Source organism: Macrobrachium rosenbergii, chromosome 55 (genome assembly GCF_040412425.1).
Source record: "Macrobrachium rosenbergii isolate ZJJX-2024 chromosome 55, ASM4041242v1, whole genome shotgun sequence".
Classification (NCBI taxonomy): domain Eukaryota; kingdom Metazoa; phylum Arthropoda; class Malacostraca; order Decapoda; family Palaemonidae; genus Macrobrachium; species Macrobrachium rosenbergii.
Genome location: NC_089795.1, coordinates 25,962,768 through 25,983,194, shown reverse-complemented (window position 1 = coordinate 25,983,194; position 20,427 = coordinate 25,962,768). Strand labels below are relative to the sequence as shown.

Here is a 20,427-nt window from a genome sequence, read left to right as displayed (position 1 = left end):
CATCACAAAACTTTTGAAAAACTATTCTTTGTGGAGATTCCCACAGAATATTTCTTATATAGGGTTTTAGAACGGATCATAATAATGCAAAGTACAACCAAACTGTTCATCCAGGAAAGAAATGTGTATCCTGACGCTCTGTGGGGGCTATCGAAACCAACCTCCGTTCGTTTGTTTGTTAGCTTTTATCCTAAATTGCATCACTGGATTCTCCTTCCTGCCGCTCGACTGATTTTACGTGATGGAAATTCTAGACTACTTTACAGGATGATAAGAATATAACTTTGGATATTATGGAAATAACTGTGCAATTAGTCAAACAACATTTAACTTCCATATCCTTACTGGAACACATGCTATCCTCAAGGCGGCATTCCTCAACCAAATATACATTAATAGTTAAAGAAAAATAAAACATAATCTTGTCACTTGCAGTCACTGTCAAAACATACTGGAAGAGAGCAAGAGAATATCTGTGCGTTTGTGTGTGTGTGAGAGAGAGAGAGAGAGAGAGAGAGAGAGAGAGAGAGAGAGAGAGCTTTATGTTAAGGCTTGTTAATGGTAATTTTAAAAAAATACACACACACTGAGGTCCAGCAAAAGGGTTCTAAACTTCAAACGGAGAGCCGACACTCATCTTCAATAACCGACACCGAAATTTTCCCGACTATCAAAGAGACATGAAAAATCATTGTTTTCCTTTGAAGAAAAACCACTGACAAAGCCGTCCCTCGGGAAATGTGCCAAAAATAACTGTTTACTTGGAACAACAGCTGGAGGCTAAATCTCACTTTATCTTTCGCTAATTGTGCTTTTTTTTCTAAACATTTGTATTCTTATCTTTCGCTAATTGTGCCTTTTTTTCTAAGCTTGTATTTTTCTTTATACCAATTATGTTTTTTTATCTTTTAAGTCATTACACTGTTTCTTTCTCTACATTATCTCTTGTCATTCATTGCTGGAACAGGATTCTTGAGTTCATTATTATACAGTTTTTATCAACAAAAAGAAACAACAGCAGAGTTCAAAGTGAAAATGGCTTGTATATCTTTTAAACTACGCAACTAAAGCATTTTAACTTTCCCTCCACAGTCTGTAAACTGTGAATTCTTGGACTATCCTGGACAGTTGTTTAAAACTAGTTTTTAAATTACAAAGTAGCTACTTACCTTTACATACACCGAGAAGCATCAAGTGGCCTCTTATACTCTCGAGTGTTACCGTTGCCGAAAACAATTGGCCCAGGAATGAAAACAGCATAAAACCTGGAAGTATATAAAAAAAAAAGAATGTAAATCATACCTATTTAAAACAGGCTAAAACAAGACAACATTAAAGGATTAATCGACTTTCAAAGTATATGCAATCTATGGGATCGGCACTAATCAGCAGGTCATATTTAAATAATATGTAACCATATAGTTATCATGCCGTCTCAACTACGCTACTGATACGTCATTACGTCCTGGTATTTTGGCTGGCCAGTGTAATATTACCATCGAGCCTGACCGCTGATTGACCAGTACAATTCCGTCATCATGCCCGATTGCTTGGCTGGCCAGATGCAATCAGGCAGCCAAATCTGGGCACCAGATGAACCGTGCAATCAGGCTGCAAACTCCGTACATCTGATTAACGCGTAATAAGGCCCCCAAATCTTGGAACCTGATTAATCGTGCAATCAAGCCGCCAAATCCTGATACCTGATTAATCGTGCAATCAAGCCGCCAAATCCTGATACCTGATTAATCGTGCAATCAAGCCGCCAAATCCTGATACTTGTTTAATCGTGCAATCAAGCCGCCAAATCCTGATACCTGATTAATCGTGCAATCAAGCCGCCACTAAATCCTGGCACCTGATTAATCGTGCAATCAAGCCACCAAATCCTGATACCTGATTAATCGTGCAATCAAGCCCCTAAATCCTGGCACCTGATTAATCGTGCAATCAAGCCGCCAAATCCTGATACCTGATTAATCGTGCAGTCATCCTGCTAAATCCTGACACCTGATGAACTGTGCAATCAGGACGTAAAATCCGGCACCTAATTAACCATGTAATAAGGACGCCAAATCCAGGCACCTGGTTAATCGTGCAATCAGGCACCAAAATCCTAGGACCTGATGTACCGTGCAATCATTCCGCCAAATCCGAGCACCTGATTAACCGTGCAATCATACCGCTGAATCCGGCCACCTGATTGCCCGCGCCATCACACCATCTGGAACTTTCAACTGAAGGACTAAATCAGTCTCTTTGTCATGACCGGTCACTTAGCTAACCATTACAAAAAAAAGTATATCTTAGTTTAACCAGACCACTGAGCTGATTAACAGCTCTCCTAGGGCTGGCCCGGAGGATTAGATTTATTTTACGTGGCTAAGAACCAACTGGTTACCTAGCAACGGGGCCTACAGCTTATCGTGGAACCCAAACCACATTATGACGAGAAATGAATTTCTATCACCAGAAATAAATTCATCTAATTCTTCATTGGCCGGTCGGAGAGTCGAACGCTGGGCCAACAGCGTGCTAGCCGAGAGCTCTACCCACCCTTGCAATGAAGAACCTGCTAACCATCACATTCATTCGCTTGATTTGCCGGTGAAAAATCACTGACTCAAATCTGAATACATGGTTGACCAGTGCAATCACAACATCATGTCTGAATACTAACTGGCATGTGCAATTACGCCATCAAACCGGTCGCTTAATTGGCCATTACAATCATGATATTACCCCTTGTCTCTTGAGTGGCCAGAGCAATCATGACCTCATACTGGATGCTTGACTGGCTGATGCAACTTGTAACATTCTTGGGAAACACACGGATGGTGAGAAACAAATCAATATGCGCCCAAGTTTCATCAGCGCAATCGAGTTTTCTGTACAGTGTATAACCAAGGCCACCCAAAACAGATCTATCTTTCGGTGTTCTCGGTATAATGCTGTATGAGCCACAGCCCATGAATCTACCCACTGCCCGGTAGGGACCTGTACTATATCGTTGCCAGATGCACGATTATGGCTAAGTTTAACCTTAAATAAAATAAAAGCTACTCAGGCTAGAGGGCTACAATTTGGTATGTTTAATGATTGGAGGGTGGACGATCAACATACCAATTTGCAGCTCTCTAGGCTCTGTAGTTTTTAAGATCTGAGGGCTGACGGACAGACAAAGCCGGCACAACAGTTGTCTTTTACAGAAAACAAATAATCTTGCTTTTGAGGTATGACCCAATCTTTTCCTCGTATCAACTTCCCACGTAGAAACATTACTTAGAAATCAATTCAAATTTTCCACAAAAGTTCTCTCAAGTTTCTTTGTGCACTCAAGTTTTGCTTCAAGGATATTTTGCAGTTTGACCTTTTTTCTCTGGCTTCATTCAAATTTTATCCATATAATTCCAATTGCCTCTCGCTTTCATCCCTTGTTCTCCCTTTAAGCTCTGCTGTGCAGTCTTCTATTCTTTTCTTTTGGTGAACTCGTTATTCCTTTCCCCTTTTCTCTTTACGGATTTTTATCGCCACTGCCGTTTTTATTTCTTTCTTTCTTTATCTTCTTTTCCGTTATTTCTTCTATCCTAGGTTCTTGGCTTTTTATTCTTAAGAATTAGCTTTATACCTTCTCTCGCAGTGATTGTGCTTGATAGAACAGATGATTTATTTGACAATGATTGAGCTAATGATTGCCAAGTAGTTTCGTTCAGTCAGATTCCTTTGCATTCTCAGCAAGAATGCATAAAAATGCAGCCCTTGAGGCCATATGTCCTGTTTAGATTTTATATTACGATTTCTTTTACCGTGATAAAGGTGGTATATATATATATATATATATATATATATATATATATATATATATATATATATATATATATATATATATATATATTATATATGTATGCATGTATATATATATATATATATATATATATGATAGATAGATAGATAGATAGATAGTTAGATATGCATATTATCTTTTGGTTTACTAAAAAAAAATTCGTGTTATTATAACTGAATATTCCCACAGCAAATGAAATTCATAATTGATCGTTGCGAATGGGACATTCTCTTTAAATAAACTTACAGAAATTATGATATCAACAGTGCTGTTTACAATTTAATGACAATAATACTGTCTGACAAGCTTCATACGTGAAAAAAAAAATTATTTGGCAAAATATGCATATTAGATATTTTCGCCTTTTATTATTCTTAATGGTTTATTTTTCGGTGAATATTATTTCACTAAATACTTTGCGCATGGGTACTGTAATACACTGTAGATGATAATTCTAAAATTTTCTATGAGGTATCTTGGGTAGCATGAACATTTTTTTTCGGATAACAGTCAATGGGCAGGCTCTCGGAATCAGTATATTGTATCAAGAGACAGAGATTGATCTATCCTGCGGAACATCAAGCAATAGCAATCCTGCTAACTTTGCCCCTATTAAACGTCAATCAGCTTTCTATAATTGCTATTTTTTGTCAGTTTTTTTTCTTGGTGAACATGACTAAATAAAATAACATTTTCTGTTACTTGACATGTGATTGTTCGACTAATAAAATTAATGTTAGTCTAATATATGGGTGAACCAAAAGCAGGTGGACTGTAAGTGGAATAGGGTTTGTGTTAAGGATTGTACTATAACGATGGTGTTTATATATATATATATATATATATATATATATATATATATATATATATATATATATATATACATATATATATATATATATATATATATATATATATATATATATATATATATATATATGTATGTATATATGTGTATGTACTGTATGTTCAGGGTGTTTCGAAATTAGAGGCACCCCCCCTCTACAGCATAAACTAAAATTGATATGGACAAAAACAAAAGTAATTCAGAACAGGTATTTATTTAAGTTTCTCTCTGAGTATTCGATACTTTGTGTGGCCTCCATCTGCCTGTACCACAGCCTGCATTCTTGAGGGGTATGATTTCAGCAAATCGCAAAAAAGTTGAGACTCAAATTCCATTTCCCTGAGCGCTTCGGTCACCTCTCTTTGCAGGTCGTCGAGGCTTGGTATACCCTCATAGTTCACTGTACTCGCTTCAACACGATCCTTTAAGATACTACCAATGTTTTCACGCACATTGAGGTCAGGGGAGCTACCTGGAAATTCACTTGACGAGAAGAAATCAATATCAATGTTTTGAAGCAGCTCCTGTGTCTGAAGAGCCTTGAAACGTGGTGCCTTATCATGCAAAAAATGTGACTTCTTCAACAGATAACACATTTTCAGGATCTTTGAGGAAATACTCCACCAGTAAGCACAGTTTCTCTGAAGTATTCGCCATTCCATGACTGTCCTTTTCTTTGATGATCCACATTAACTGTTTGGCTATGAAATGAGAAAATTTCCAAACATTCAGGAAATTTCACAACTTGGCGATAGCGCACGTCATCGCTGATATCGTCCAACCTAGCAGCCCAAATGATGTCATTTTTATGGATTGGCTTCCTGACTGTGTAAATGAAGAATTCATCTGATGCGGCAACATGGAGAAAGTCAGCTTCATCCCAGTATTTAAGAAATGAACCACAAAATCATGCACGGTCTTCTCTCTGTTGCTGAGTGATGTTGGGCTTGCTGATAACATGAAATGGCTTGATACCAGATTTTTCAACTCTGTATACAGCACTATAACTTCTCTCTTCTTTCCCCATTTTGTTTCTAGTTCAAGCGCCAATTTACATAAAGACTTTCTTGGTCTACCCACTGCCTCAGCTATGATGTCTTTTGACTCCTGAGAAAGTTCTTCAGGCCTTCCAAAATTCTCACTCTTTTCGCGATGACAGTCATATGGATTTTTGTTCCAGATTCTTTTAACAAAGGATTCATCTCCTTTAATGTATTTAGCTATCCAGGAACGTGAAATGAAGGATGCGCCAGCATCCCTAGCCTCTCTGAAGGTTATAGCCTAGATTCGGTCAATCCTTCTGATTTCCTCAGAGTCATTAGCCATGGCTGTATCTAACTCCGTCACTCAGTCTGAAAAATACAAAAATGTAAAATGAAAAATAGCTTAATAGAAACTTAAAATAATGTACTTGGAGATAGGCTATAGCAGAAAACTTCATAACTTTCCATTTGTTCTGTGGAGGGGCTCTAATAAATACATATATATATATATATATATATATATATATATATATATATATATATATATATATATATATATATATATATATATATATAATAGAAAGCTACAAACGTCTCTTTAATATCAATTCACTCTACTCGGAAATAATATATTTTCATATATGTTACCGAATTTTTAAGTTGATAATAAGTCCACCGTCCGTAAGGATCGAACCAGCGACGGACGAGGAATCAGGACTACAGTGACGCACTAGAAATCAAGCCCCACAAAGAGGTATAAGTGGTGCATCTCCGTCAAGCTCACCCGTCGAAACTCAGGTGTTTTTGCGTTTGGAGACGATATCCACCACCTCTGTTATGTTGACCGTGTGAATGCGTTTGTCGCACGTAACCATATTATGACTATTTATCCATCACCGTGATTCATATACAATCAGAAAGCTACAAACGTCCTAATGTCAATTCACTCTACCCGAAATAGGTGGATATTAGGACGTTTGTAGCTTTCGATTGTATATGCGAATCACGTGATGTGATAAACAGTCATAATATACACGTGCGACAAAACGCACTAAACGGTCAACATGGCAGAGGTAAGTGAATATCGTCTCCAAACGCAAAACCTGGAGTTCGACGGGTAGTCGATGGAGATGTTATTCACTATACCTCTTGTGCTGATTTCGTTAGTGCGTCACTGTAGTCCTGGGGCCTCGTCCGTCGCTGGTCTGATCCCACGGACGGTGGACTTATTATCAACTTAAAATTCCCTTCGGCTAACATATATGAAAATATATTATTTCCGGTAGAGTGAATTGGATATTAAAGGACGTTTGTAGCTTTCGATTGTATATGAATCACGGTGTGATGTGATAAATAGTCATAATATGGTTACGATGCGACAAACGCGCTACACGGTCAACATGGCAGAGGTGGGTGGATATCGTCTCCAAACGCAAAACACCTGAGTTCGACGGGTGAGTTGACGGGAGATGTTATTCACTTATACCTCTCTGGCCCATTTCGTTAGTGCGTCACTGTGAGCCTGATTCCTCGTCCGTCGCTGGTTCGATCCCACGGGACAGTGGACTTATTATCAACAAAAATTCCCCTTCGGTAACATATATGAAAAATATATTATTTCCGAGGTAGAGTGAATTGGATATTAAAGGACGTTTGTAGCTTTCTGATTGTATATGAATCACGGTGATGTGATAAATAGTCATATATATATATATATATATATATATATATATATATATATATATATATATATATATATATATATAATACATTTCAGTGCCTTTGTATTGTTTTATTGTGTACAATAAAATATAGTTGCAAATGTAATAACTGTTTATAAAAATTAAATTGTATTAGTTGATATAACTGTATATGAAATCTTAAATGTTATCATCTACCGTCCACCTATTTTTGGTTCACTCTGTATTTAAAACAAAGGGAACTTCATTTCAATTCTGAAGTGGATTTTTGGAGCCCCGACTGTCAGCGAAACTTTGGTTACAACCACGCACATTAAAGCAACTTTCTGGAACCAAATAAACAAAGCAATAAAAAAAATACACAGAAAAAAATGTTCTCATTAGAAGCGTAAGTGTTCCCTTTAAACAACGAACTGGAAAATTTCTTGGTGGATTAATTCAGACGATGAAAAAGAAAGATAAGAACAGTACTATCCTTTCAACAAAAGCCGAAGCTAATTTGCCTGAAATCTGAGAAACAAAGTAGAGAACCCACTGGTATGGTCGTATCCGAAGACTTAAACCGTTCAAGACCTCTTTCACTGTGGTTCGAGTTGTTTTCAATTCTTTCGGTCACACTTATCGTCTTAATTGGCTTCTATCTGTTGTTGCTAATCCCCTCCTCTTGATTCATTTCGCTTTAGTCTTTTTCATTCCTCTCCTTCACATTCCTGCTCTTTTCTGGAATTGTTGCTCTTCTTTATCCTTCTCTCTCTCTCTCCCCTACTTGTGCGTGAGAAATGAGATCACTTTGTCGTTGGTGTGTTGTTCATCATCACCATTTCATTAATTCCTTGGATGCCTTCTCTCTCTCTCTCTCTCTCTCTCTCTATCCTGACAGTCTCCAGAGGCTTCGAGAGGCAAACTCATTAGTAAATCGAGGATCTTTCTCCTTCTGATGACTTAATTGCCATCTGCCAAGTTGTTGGGCTGATTCTTAATCGTCCTGGTCAGTCATAAGGAATCTTCCTGGTCATCAGAGAGCATTTCGGTTTTCCTTCCTATTCATCTCGAGCAAGAAATACAGCCACCTTGGTGTGCTGGAAGATCTCTTGCCATTACATTACATTTCAGACATCTCTCACAGGCATTGTCATAAGTCTCGAAGCATTAATACGATCCACATGAAATGCTTAGGTGAACCAGGCCACAATGTTTATAATTATTCAACAATAATCTTTGGAAGAGCTGAAATTCTAGCTATTTCACGTATTGATAAAAGATAAAACACAGCAGTCACAGAGACACACACACTCAAACACATACACATATATGTGTATATACATATATATATTCATATATATGTATGTATATATATCATATGTATATATATATATATATATATATATATATATATATATATATATATATATATATATATATATATATATATATATAGGTGTGTTGTTTTTTTACCATCAAGCTGTTTCCCTCAAATGGAGGTGGCTATAATAAGATATAAGCACACCGGTTATTGCCACACTCACGCTTAAACAATTGTGGATGCTTCCACAACAATGTCTGCTTGATACCCCTATCTATAAGGCTCATCGGCAGTGTGACATACTGCTCAACAGTCAAGGCTTCTTTTAGTTTTCTGTAAAAGAAAATAAAGGTATAAGATTTTATCAGTCTGTTGTACATATGCAGGTATATATATACATATATACATACATACATACATATATATATATATATATATATATATATATATATATATATATATATATATATACCACAAGGGAATAATAATTGCTAAGTGATCTGTCGTCTCGGGCTTGAACTGCCGAACACGAAAGCCAACGACGTTCAGTGACGCGCCTTAAACCACTAGGCTACCAAGATAGATAAACAGATAGCTAGATAGATAGATAGATAGATATATAGATAGACAGATAGAGAAATAGATAGACAGAAAGATGTATACACAGATAAAAAGATATATGATTTTTTGTACTCACAAATCTTAATCCACAAATACTTCTTCAGTCTCGAATTCACCATACCTAAGGAAGGACTTACAGCCGAAGGAAATTAGTCATGATATGCACATCTGTCTTTTAAGAATTCGAACCTATGTCTTTTGGGTTTGATACAGAGGAACCTATCCATTCGACAACCAAGAGGAATATTACTCTCTTAATAGTCGAATGGAAGTTAAAACTAGAAAGATATATGCGAGGTGAATTGGAAATCAAACTACAGCAGAACAGCGGCACTAATGACAGAAATTACTGACAATGTTACATTTACATTTTCGGATATAAAAAAACCCATCAAGAATTTTTCTAATACGTTAAAGAGAGAGAGAGAGAGAGAGAGAGAGAGAGAGGGAGAGAGAGAGAGAGAGAGTTTCTTGGTCATCAACAGAAAATCTAGAATAAAATATTGAAAAGGAGAAGGGAAGAGGGACTTCAGTAACTGACAGCTTAGCGCCAGAGACACCCGAGGGGTAAAGAATGATAAATCCTCTTTAAATAAATTTTAAAAAATCCTTTTTTTAGTCCACTGGAACTTAAGATAAGTCCCAAGAAAGATCTTTTATTTGTAACTGCTGATGGAGAGTTATTCTCAGTCTTTATTTAATGTTTTTTTCCTTGTTTTTCAAGGTATTTGCTTTTTAAACTGGATCTTTCATTCAATGCACAAAAATTTCATATCGTTTGCTACATCAGTCTATACTCCCATGTCCTTTCCTTTATTCTCTGATGTTTTTCATTTGTTTTATCTTTTATCACTTGATTTCCCTTTGCATCACTGTGGAATCTGTCCAATACTTTTCCCACGTATCTCTCAGATTGTTTAACTAATTAGGATTTGATTATGAAAGCATTATAGAGTAGAAAGATAAGATCTGCGGCGAAATCTGCCTCTAAAATCTATGGGGGACTCTGGATGTACTTCTATGACTGGGCTCTTTGGATTAAAGTTCGACCTTCTCTAATTATACGATTGAAATACACGATTAAATGATAATTGGCTGAAGCGAATAGTTCTTTAGCACACATCTCTTCAACATTTATTTCTTATTATTTCCCCGAGTTAATAATTCATATCAATTTTTTATTCATTACCGAGTAAATCATTCATATAAATGTTTATTTTTTACCGAGTAAATCATTCATAAAATATTTTATTCATTACCAAGTAAATAATTCATACAATTTTTCATTCACTACCGAGTAAATAAATCATACAATTTTTTTATTCATTACCGAGTAAATAATTCATGCAATATTTTATTCATTACCGAGTAGATAATTCATATAACTTTTTATTCATTACCGAGTAAGTAATTCATGCAATTTTTATTCATTACCAAGTGAATAATTCATACAAATTTTTATTCATTATCTAGGAGATATTTCATATTAATCTCTTTTTTCAACTTCACGAGAATCACATTTTCCATTTGTATCCAATCCCTATTCAACAACCAAAGAATTTTGCAGGTAAGTTGCCGCGTTTTTAGAGCAGTTAATTCTCAAAGACTGAAAAATTATCTGCGACTTTAGGCTGTCATTCGTCAAGGATTTTGAATTAGATACATCGCATTTCAGGCCACTTTCGATTAGCCAAATTCGTAAGCTGTCATTTCCTAGACAGGTTTTCCCAGAGGAAGAGAGAGACTTTATCAATAAGTTTCCTCGGTTGATAAGCCTTCCTAGAAGGAAGGAATTTTTTTTCTTTTTTTTTAATGTAATTGTATCCTAGACTTTTTCTAGCAACGGTTTTCTGGCATTTCGACTGAAGGTTCTGTTTAACTGGAACTCCTTAACAAAGCTATAATTCCAGTTTCCCATTAAAGACTGTTACTAAGGTCCTCATTTAAATTTTCGAAGGTGTTCCATTAAATAAAGAAGCTTTTTGCCTCAAATATGTCTGTAAAAGACTTGCCTAGTATTTCTTAAAATGCACAGCAAAGTCGAAACCATTTTTCTTGAGCCGAAATTATCCCTCTAGATAGCTAAGTGGAAAAGTTCCATAACCTCCGATCAAACCTGAGAGACAGGTTTGATTCCTGGCCGGGGTAAGTGCGCTATCAATGTAATTCCCTCCGAGTGTGAGTAGTTTCCAAGGTAAAATAAATCCGATATTAAGGGGCATTTTTAACTACATATTAGAGTAAAATATATACACACACACGTATATATATAATATATACCTTCTTTTAACGTGCTTTTTCCAATTTTTTGTATGGGGTAAGCACGATGCCTTCTTTTGAAGGACATTGATTTGGCTTTGGGGTAGACCGTAGTCTCCATCGGCTGCCCTGCCTGACATCGCTTAGACCCCGGTAGCGAATGTACATGTATCGTACCAAATCACCAGCTCCCTTTCTCCCAGCAGCGAGGAGAGTTGAGCGGTTAGGTCGACAGTTCGAGACGTGTGAGGTGTCTGTTATGTTTTTTTTTTTTTTTTTAGATGTTGGAGTGGCTTTGTTTGTGTGTGTATTAGTCGTAACACCCATTTGTTTTTAGTAAACCTATCCGTTGATTACATACATAATCCGGGGTGTCCACAAAGGATAGCAAAGTGTCCGCTTTCTCTCTGACTGAGTCGGTATATATATATATATATATATATATATATATATATATATATATATATATATATATATATATATATATATATATATGTATATATAAGTCATGTAAGTACAGTAAGTATTCTTTATTACGCGTATTGCACTTGTATAGGTATGGATTGAGTGAGCACTATATAACTAGTTTTGAGCAACAAACGTAATCCACGAAAACAAGTCCTAAATATCACGCATCATCTGAACAGAAAACGTAATCCCTCCGCATTCTCCTGTGCGGTTAATTAACGTGAAGCAACTGACCTATTATGTTCCTGGGAGGTCTTAAATTGATTTCCTAATTGAAAATGGGAATGGAGAAGAAGCTATCCGGGATAATTAATACCAGCATTATATTGGACTTCCTCAGAGAGAGAGAAATTTAAACACCGGAGATAAATTAATTTCAGAATGCTTTGTCCATAAAACCTGATGGTCTCATTAGGTTCTTTAGCCTAAAGATGACGATGATGTCTCTAGTATTTGGAACAGGATAAATGATAGGAACCAGGTAATTACCTTCTGTTGTAACTGGGCAAAGAGAATTTGCCAGCGGATGCTGAGAGAGAGAGATTTAAGCATGAAATAGTAAAAAAGTTTACCTTTTATAAATAAGATTTGATTACGATGCCGATGACTATTTATGAAGAGCAATAATCAACAAGAAAATGACCTCTCACACAAGCTACTCCACGTAATGCTAATTAACTTTAGGTTTTCTTTTCTTCAATATGTTTAGTGCTGGTTTCTTTTTGATGCCTGGTAAGGGTAAATCATTTACTTTTTGTTTTATTTTATGATCTTCAAAAAGATCATAATTCTAGCGAATGGATTATAATTTGGCAATAACCAGAGGCTAGACAGCGATTGAGATGTGGCGTCAGGGGCATCATTTGGGGGGTGCAACTGCCCCCAAGACCAAGTTTCCCCCAAGCCTCATCTTGGCCCCCTCACACCCCCAAGCCCCAAGAAGTAACAGCAGCGGGTTTTCCATTATCCCTATTTTCCACTATTACTACCGAAATTCAAATGTGTCACCACATTAAGTTATATCTGTCTGTCTGTCTGTCTGTCTGTCTGTCTGTCTGTCTATATTTCTAATCACAGACAATGTTTGTTTGTCTTCCTATTTTGCTGAAATACCTTGCTCATGTGGCTTCAAAAAGCACATAAAATAGCTCAAAAACAAAAAAACCCCAGCTGGTTAGGCTCGCTTCACTCGCCAAACCATCTTTGCCCGCCCCCCCAACAACAAAAATCTGAAATGACGCCCCTGTGTGGTGTCCAAGAGCAGACAGAACCTTAACCCCAAAATAGTATGGCCACCTACGCTATCAAGAGCTATAGAAATTCCCATACGTTAAGACCAAAGGCTTGTTCTTTGTATGAACAAATGGCAAATTTTTAAGAAATTTATATTTTTCATAACTAACAAACCTGCGGTCTTAATGTAGGGGAATTTCTCCCACACGTTATGACCAAAGGTTTGTTAGTTATGAAAAATACAAATTGATTATGGTACTACCGTGGTACCGTTCCTTAACAGTACCAGGGAATGAGTATCCTCGGATCCTGAGACTTGAAGAGCTAAGAATATTCAGGATATTGAAGTACAGAGTAAGTCAGGTTAAGCTAGGCTAGGTTGGGTTAAGTACCCAACCTAACGTAACCAAACGTAGCCCCATGAAGTGCAGGTGACTGCCTTCTGGTTGGTGGCATGGGGCACGAAGTGCGGAAGTGTTGATGGGAAAGTAGTCGGAAATAGTCTTCCTTCGAACCCAGCAATGGCATCAAGTCTGACTCCTTGATGGTTGCAAGTATGGAGCTTGCAATGCTGAGCTGGTTGTCCCTGCCGAGACAAGGACAACCTTGCTGGTACTACCGTGGTACCGTTCCTTACCAGCAGCACCAGGGAACGAGTATCCTCGGATCCTGAGGCTTGAAGAGCTAAGAAAATTAAGGATGTTGAGGTACAGAGTAGGTCAGGTTAAGCTAGGCTAGGTTGGGTTAAGTACCCAACCTAACTTAACCCAACGTGGCCCCATGAAGTGCAGGTGACTGCCTTCTGGTTGATGCCATGGGGCACGAAGTGCGGAAGGGTTGATGGGTAAGTGTCGGAAATACTCTTCCTTCGTACCCAACAAAGGAAGCAAGCTCCTTGATGGTTGCAAGTACGGAGCTTGCAATTGCTTAGCTGGCTGTCCCTGCCGAGACAATGACAACCTTGCTGCTGTATCTGTTAGCCTATATTCAAGACGTAACTCTTCCATCGCTGTTGAAATTATAGGAGTGTGTGCTCTAATATTTCAGTTCGATTATTTAAATTTTCAGGGAAGATTTACTTTTGCGGGCTAATGTTATGTCTGCTTCCTGGTCAAGTCATTACCAGCTTGGTCTCCTTTAAAAACACTAAATTGATAGAGAACTTCTCTAGGAATCTCATTTCGTGTTGGAGGTTCTCAGCTTCTCTGGCCAAAGGATCCTTCAACCATGCTGGCAGAGAAATTATATATATATATATATATATATATATATATATATATATATATATATATATATATTATATATTATATATATATATGTATATACTATATATGTATATATATATATATATATATATATATATATATATATATATATATATATATATATAAACTCTATACATGCACACACATATATATACATATAAAAATGAAATGAACAGTGAATAATGAAGCAGGTGAGATAGGGTGAATAAGGTCTTAGCTTACACACCTCAAACCATGACGTCGCAGCTGTCACGAGAAACAAACACCATATAAGAGAGAGAGAAGAGATGAGGACACAGAGAGTTGCAATAACAGTCAGAGTAAGAGCAGATGGTGTGTGTGGAGTTTGATGGTATTGCCCATGTCGCAGTAACTGAACTTAGACCTTTTTTACAAGCTCTCTCTAGAACTTAGTTTTTTCAAGTCCAAGTTTGGACTTAGTGTATATCATTCTTGAGTCAAATCGACTTCCAAAGAAGCAGCAATTAATGAAGGTGGAACACTTATGCAGTATTTTTTAAAATGGATAATAAAAAAAACCTTAAGATGTTTGGCATCAAGAACCCAAAGAATTCCTATCTTCAATTGTTCCTTGAGCTAGGTTAGAAGAGGCCTAGAATATATATATATATATATATATATATATATATATATATATATATATATATATATATATATATATATATATATATATATATATATATATATATATATATATACATATATATTTATATATATATATATATATATATATATATATATATATATATATATTTATAATATAAGTGAATGTTTGTATGTTTGGATGCTATAGAAACTCGAACCACTTGAAAGGAGCAGACAAAATTCTGCACACGGCCGCTATGTGACCCCAAGAAGGTTTATACCTCACAGTCAAACCCCTGCCCCCGCGACAGACACAAACACAGACAAACTGAATAAAATTTTCGTTTTTATCAGTCTGTTCACCTTTTATCATTAACGTTATGGGAGTCGCCAGTAGCTTGGGTAAAAAACCACCACCTTTTCTGCTGGTGACGTCATTAAACTCCTCCCACCGCAAACCCTATAATCAGTTTAGTATATCCAAAAAGATTAAACAAATGTGTTTGACTGTATTAGAATTACTTTCATTCAGTCATAAAACAATGTAATTCAAAATGCACTTGGCCATCATTTGACCCAACTAAATTTATGACAATTATTAATATAAATGTTTATTACCTCGATAAAATCAACACTGAAAACCTATAACCGTTTAAATGAGGTTTGGAATTAATCATCGACAAGCAAAGCGGTGAGAAGCAAGGTGGAAAGAGACAGCGGATGAAACAGTTGCCAGTTGACCATATATACAGGCCTTCCCGAGGCTATCTCAACACTTTATAAATTTGATCGAAGAATCACACAATCACGAGAATAGAATATGCATGAAAAAAAAAAAAACGAAGCATCAACTTCAATTCGGTGATTCACACACTTTTATTTGAAATGAACATCTGGCAACTACATCATACCCACGAACAGCAAGACTGGAAGAGTAACTACCAGTCAGTTTGCATCTATTGCTGCATTCCGGTCATTTAGGAAAATGAAATGTTTATTAATGGTTATTTATTAGAATGATATATATCCATTTTTATCTTTTATCAACGTGTATTTATTCAAAACAATAAATAACCGTTTGTCTTACATTACTCCACGAAAGGAATGTTTTTGTTTATGATACATGATTACGTCATTACCAAAGGTATGAACTGACCGTTAGGTGCTCACCAAGCCTTGCTTTGTACAGGTTAATATAGTTGCCGGATGAACATGTACAGCGGTAATCTTTTGCGATCGTTCCGTGTAACATTAAACTAAATGCTACATTCATAAATTTCATGTCACTGTCAAGTAAATGAGTTGTATTTTGTTGTATGCTACGTTAAAAATTTCCCTAAAACCAATATAAAGCATATCACGATTTGAAGTTAGCCCTGTTGGAAAATGTTTTGCAACTTATTTTTCTTAATTCACCAAAAATCGCTAAACAAAGATAAATAAATTTGTTTAATTCAGCACAAAAGTAAAATAAATTGCCTCTCTTTTCATATATAATTCATTACTATTTGCGTTAGCTGTGATATGACAAAGGGAAGTGAAACAAAGGCAAAATATTCGAACGGGTTGTAGGTTATCGGTAAGTGACACCTGTTGGTTACTATTTTTCAAAAAATCACCAAAAATAGGTACATTGAAATATCTAATTTTTATTTACACGACGAGAAAATTCAATATTTTTCGTTTTCAATAAATTCCGCTGACTGACGAGGAGGTGGAAGACGAGCTGCTGCAGCAATTCAATTAATAACAGGAAAGAGGCAAAAAGGCGTAAGAGTATAGTCTAAATATTTCGAATTAAAAAAGAGACGTATATTTTCTCATACAATATAAATGAATGAGTTTATATAATATATATATATATATATATATATATATATATATATATATATATATATATATTTATATATATATATATATATATATATATATATATATATATATATATTTATATATATATATATATATATATATATATATATATATATATATTTAGATAAATTTATATATATATATATATATATATATATATATATATATATATATATATATATATATATATATATATATATTCATATATATATATATAATTATATATATATATATATATATATTTATATGTATATATATATATATATATAAATATGTAAATATATATATATGTATATATATATATATGTGTGTGTGCGTGTGTGTATTTGTGTAGTAAAAATTTCATTTGTATCGGAAGGTTTCGCATCTTGCGCGGTTAAAACAAATGGTTTTGTTGAAAAATTTTACAATTTCCTGATGGTGAATCCCTGTCTCGTGTCCTTTCTCATTAAGATCACGAGGGTCAGTGGCTACCGAAATGTTAAAGTATGAAGATGTTTCCTCAGAATTCTTGACATTGGCGTTTATAAATCATTGCTTAGGAAGTGACATTCTGTGGAAAATCTACAATTCTGAGGAGAAATGGCTCTGTAAGTGCTAAAACCCTTTTGATTTAACAAAAAACGTAGCACTGACTGCTCCCATTCCCATTAACTGAACATAGTCTGTCATAGGTCCAGGATTATTAAAACTGATGCGCTAAAATTTCTATGAATTTCTTATTCAGAGGCTATACTTCAAGCTGACGTAATCAGTTTTTTTTTGTCAGCTTCTACCTAGATATTTTGTAGATTATAACTTTATCATATATTTAAAACATATTTGTTTTTTTTAAGCCAGATATCAAAATTAATTACGATGATATCAAATCACGTTTTGATCCTTGATTTGTTTTTGTTTATTGAGAGTCTTATATGAATTTAGTGTACTCCTGAAAAGATTTACTCATTAAGAATAACACAATTCTTTTGGTTTTTCACAGAAATACTTCAAGAGCCTTTGTCCAAGTTTTTAGTTTTCTGTAAAAGAAAACTATTGAGATGGCTATTTTGTCTGTAATCGTAATTTTTCTGTCCTCAGATCTTAAAATTACTAGTAGGCTAAGGGCTGCAAATTTGTATGTTGATCATCCACCCTCAATCATCAAACATATCAAATTGCAGCCCTCTAGCTTCAGTAGTTTTTATTTTATTTAAGGTTAAAGTTAGCCATGATCATGCGTTTGGCACCGCTATGGTTGCTAACAACACAAGCCACCACAGAGCCGTGGCTGAGAGTTTCATACAGTATTATACACCGTACAGAAAACTCGGTTGCGCCGAAGAAAATTCGGCGCATTTTTTGCTTGTCTCTGTTCACATCACTTCCTCTATTCCGTAAGCATACACCCCTGATATACCTGAGTATGCTCATGGATCCGACACTGTTCTTACTATATAAAGTGAAGTTTACTGTTGAATTGACTTGTTTGTTTAATTAAATTCTCAGGCTGCCTGTTACATTTAAGAGAACAAAGTTACCCCTCATTCTGGTCCTAACCTAAAAAGATCAATAATCTGCTTAACAATTGCATATGCGGTAATTACCCTGAACTGCAACAGATATACCTGGCTGCTTTTCTTAATGTAAAGCCTTTACGAGGTACGACAAGAAAAAAGAAGTAAGGAATATTTAACCAAATGGTTGAATGGACTCACATTTGAAACACAAGCCTACTCTCTCTTTCTCTCTCTCTCTCCTCTCACGCACACACATACACAAATAAAATGGAAGGGGCCTTTCTTCGAGATAATTACCATCTTTTCATCGAATCTTAAAAAATCATTGCAAACCAACACGGCGGCTTCCCTCAATCTCCTTCCGAAATGGAAATTATTCACCAGGAAGGAAAGTCAGAAAAATGTCTTTTATCGAAAAGAGATGGTCGCAGTACAGTCCAGGAGATGCTCTTTTTAAAAATTTAAATTACACGGCTTTGTTCTATATTAAAGACTGTAATCAATAACTTTCGGCTGGATATCTCTGCTTTGCAAGGTTCACTGTACGAGACAAAGATATTGACTAATGTCGAGCAAAGTGATCGAAGTGAACATCTCCAAAATGGAGAATTTTTTTCTTTCGGTATTGGAATTCATGATGAAAGTCCACTATGCCTACAAAGATGTAAGTAAATGCGGTCTGATTTCATTAAAATTCATTATAATTCAAGTTCTCACGTGGTGCTAAGTAGCAGCATCAGTTTTCATCGTCTTTTGAGAGAGAGAGAGAGAGAGAGAGAGAGAGTATACCTTAGTTTAACCAGACCACTGAGCTGATTAACAGCTCTCCTAGGGCTGGCTCGAAGGATTAGACTTATTTTACGTGGCTAAGAACCAACTGGTTACCAAGCAACGGGACCTACAGCTTATTGTGGAATCCGAACCACATTATACCGAGAAATGAATTTCTATCACCAGAAATAAATTCATCTAATTCTTCATTGACCGGCAGGAGAGTCGAACGCGGGCCCAGCAGAGTGCTAGCCGAGTACGATATCGACCCGTCCAAGACCTTACTTACAGACCTTACAGTTCGTTCGGGTTGCTCCAGGTCCCTCAGTGAGAGAGAGAGAGAGAGATAGAGAATAAAAAAAGCGACTTCAGAATCACTGCTACTTGTCATAACAGACGCTTAACGTCAGCATCACAACAACTATGATTTCCATCGGAGCTGATGCACTTTCTCTTTCAGACTTATTTTTCAGAACAAAATTTTGCTTTGAGGAAGCAAGAAACCGTGTTTATTACATTTCATGGTGTTAGATAAAAAAAAAGGAAGAACAAAGAATATTGCTTCTCGTTTCCAAGAGGAGCCATTGAGGACATGAAAGAGCATCCCATGAAAACGTCTCTTTTTCAACTTTATCTTAAAACAAGTATTATATGCAGGCGCAATCGAGTTTTCTGTACAGCGTATAATGCTGTATGAAACTCTCAGCCGCGGCCCATGAAACTTTCAGCCACAGCCCGGTGGTGGCCTGTTTTAGTTCCTCATTGGACGGGTGGTTATCGTTCTCAGCTAGCACTCAGTTGGTCCCGCGTTCGATTCTCCGACCGGCCAATGAAGAATTAGAGGAATTTATTTCTGGTGATAGAAATTCATTTCTCGTTGTAATGTGGTTCGGATTCCACAGTAAGCTGTAAGTCCCGCTGCTAGGTAACCAATTGGTTCTTAGCCACGTAAAATCAATCTAATCCTTCGGGACAGCCCTAGGAGAGCTGTTAATCAGCTCAGTGGTCTGGTTAAACTAAAGTATACCTAACTTGTGTTGTTGGGCCAAACGCACGACCATGGCTAACTTTAACCTTAAATAAAATAAAAACAACTGAGGATAGAGGGCTGCAAATTGGTATGTTTGATGATTGGAGGGTGGGTGATCAACATACC

General features: G+C 36.0%; 1 long non-coding RNA gene across 1 annotated transcript in view; it reads right to left on the bottom strand.

The window, feature by feature from the left end:
- Nucleotides 1-848: 848 nt before the first annotated feature.
- LOC136835223 (uncharacterized) overlaps nt 849-20,427 on the bottom strand; it is a 137,149-nt gene continuing 117,570 nt past the window's right edge. The window contains exon 3 of the long non-coding RNA XR_010852060.1: nt 849-1,265. This is a non-coding gene — a long non-coding RNA (uncharacterized lncRNA). The remainder of the gene's footprint in view (nt 1,266-20,427) is intronic.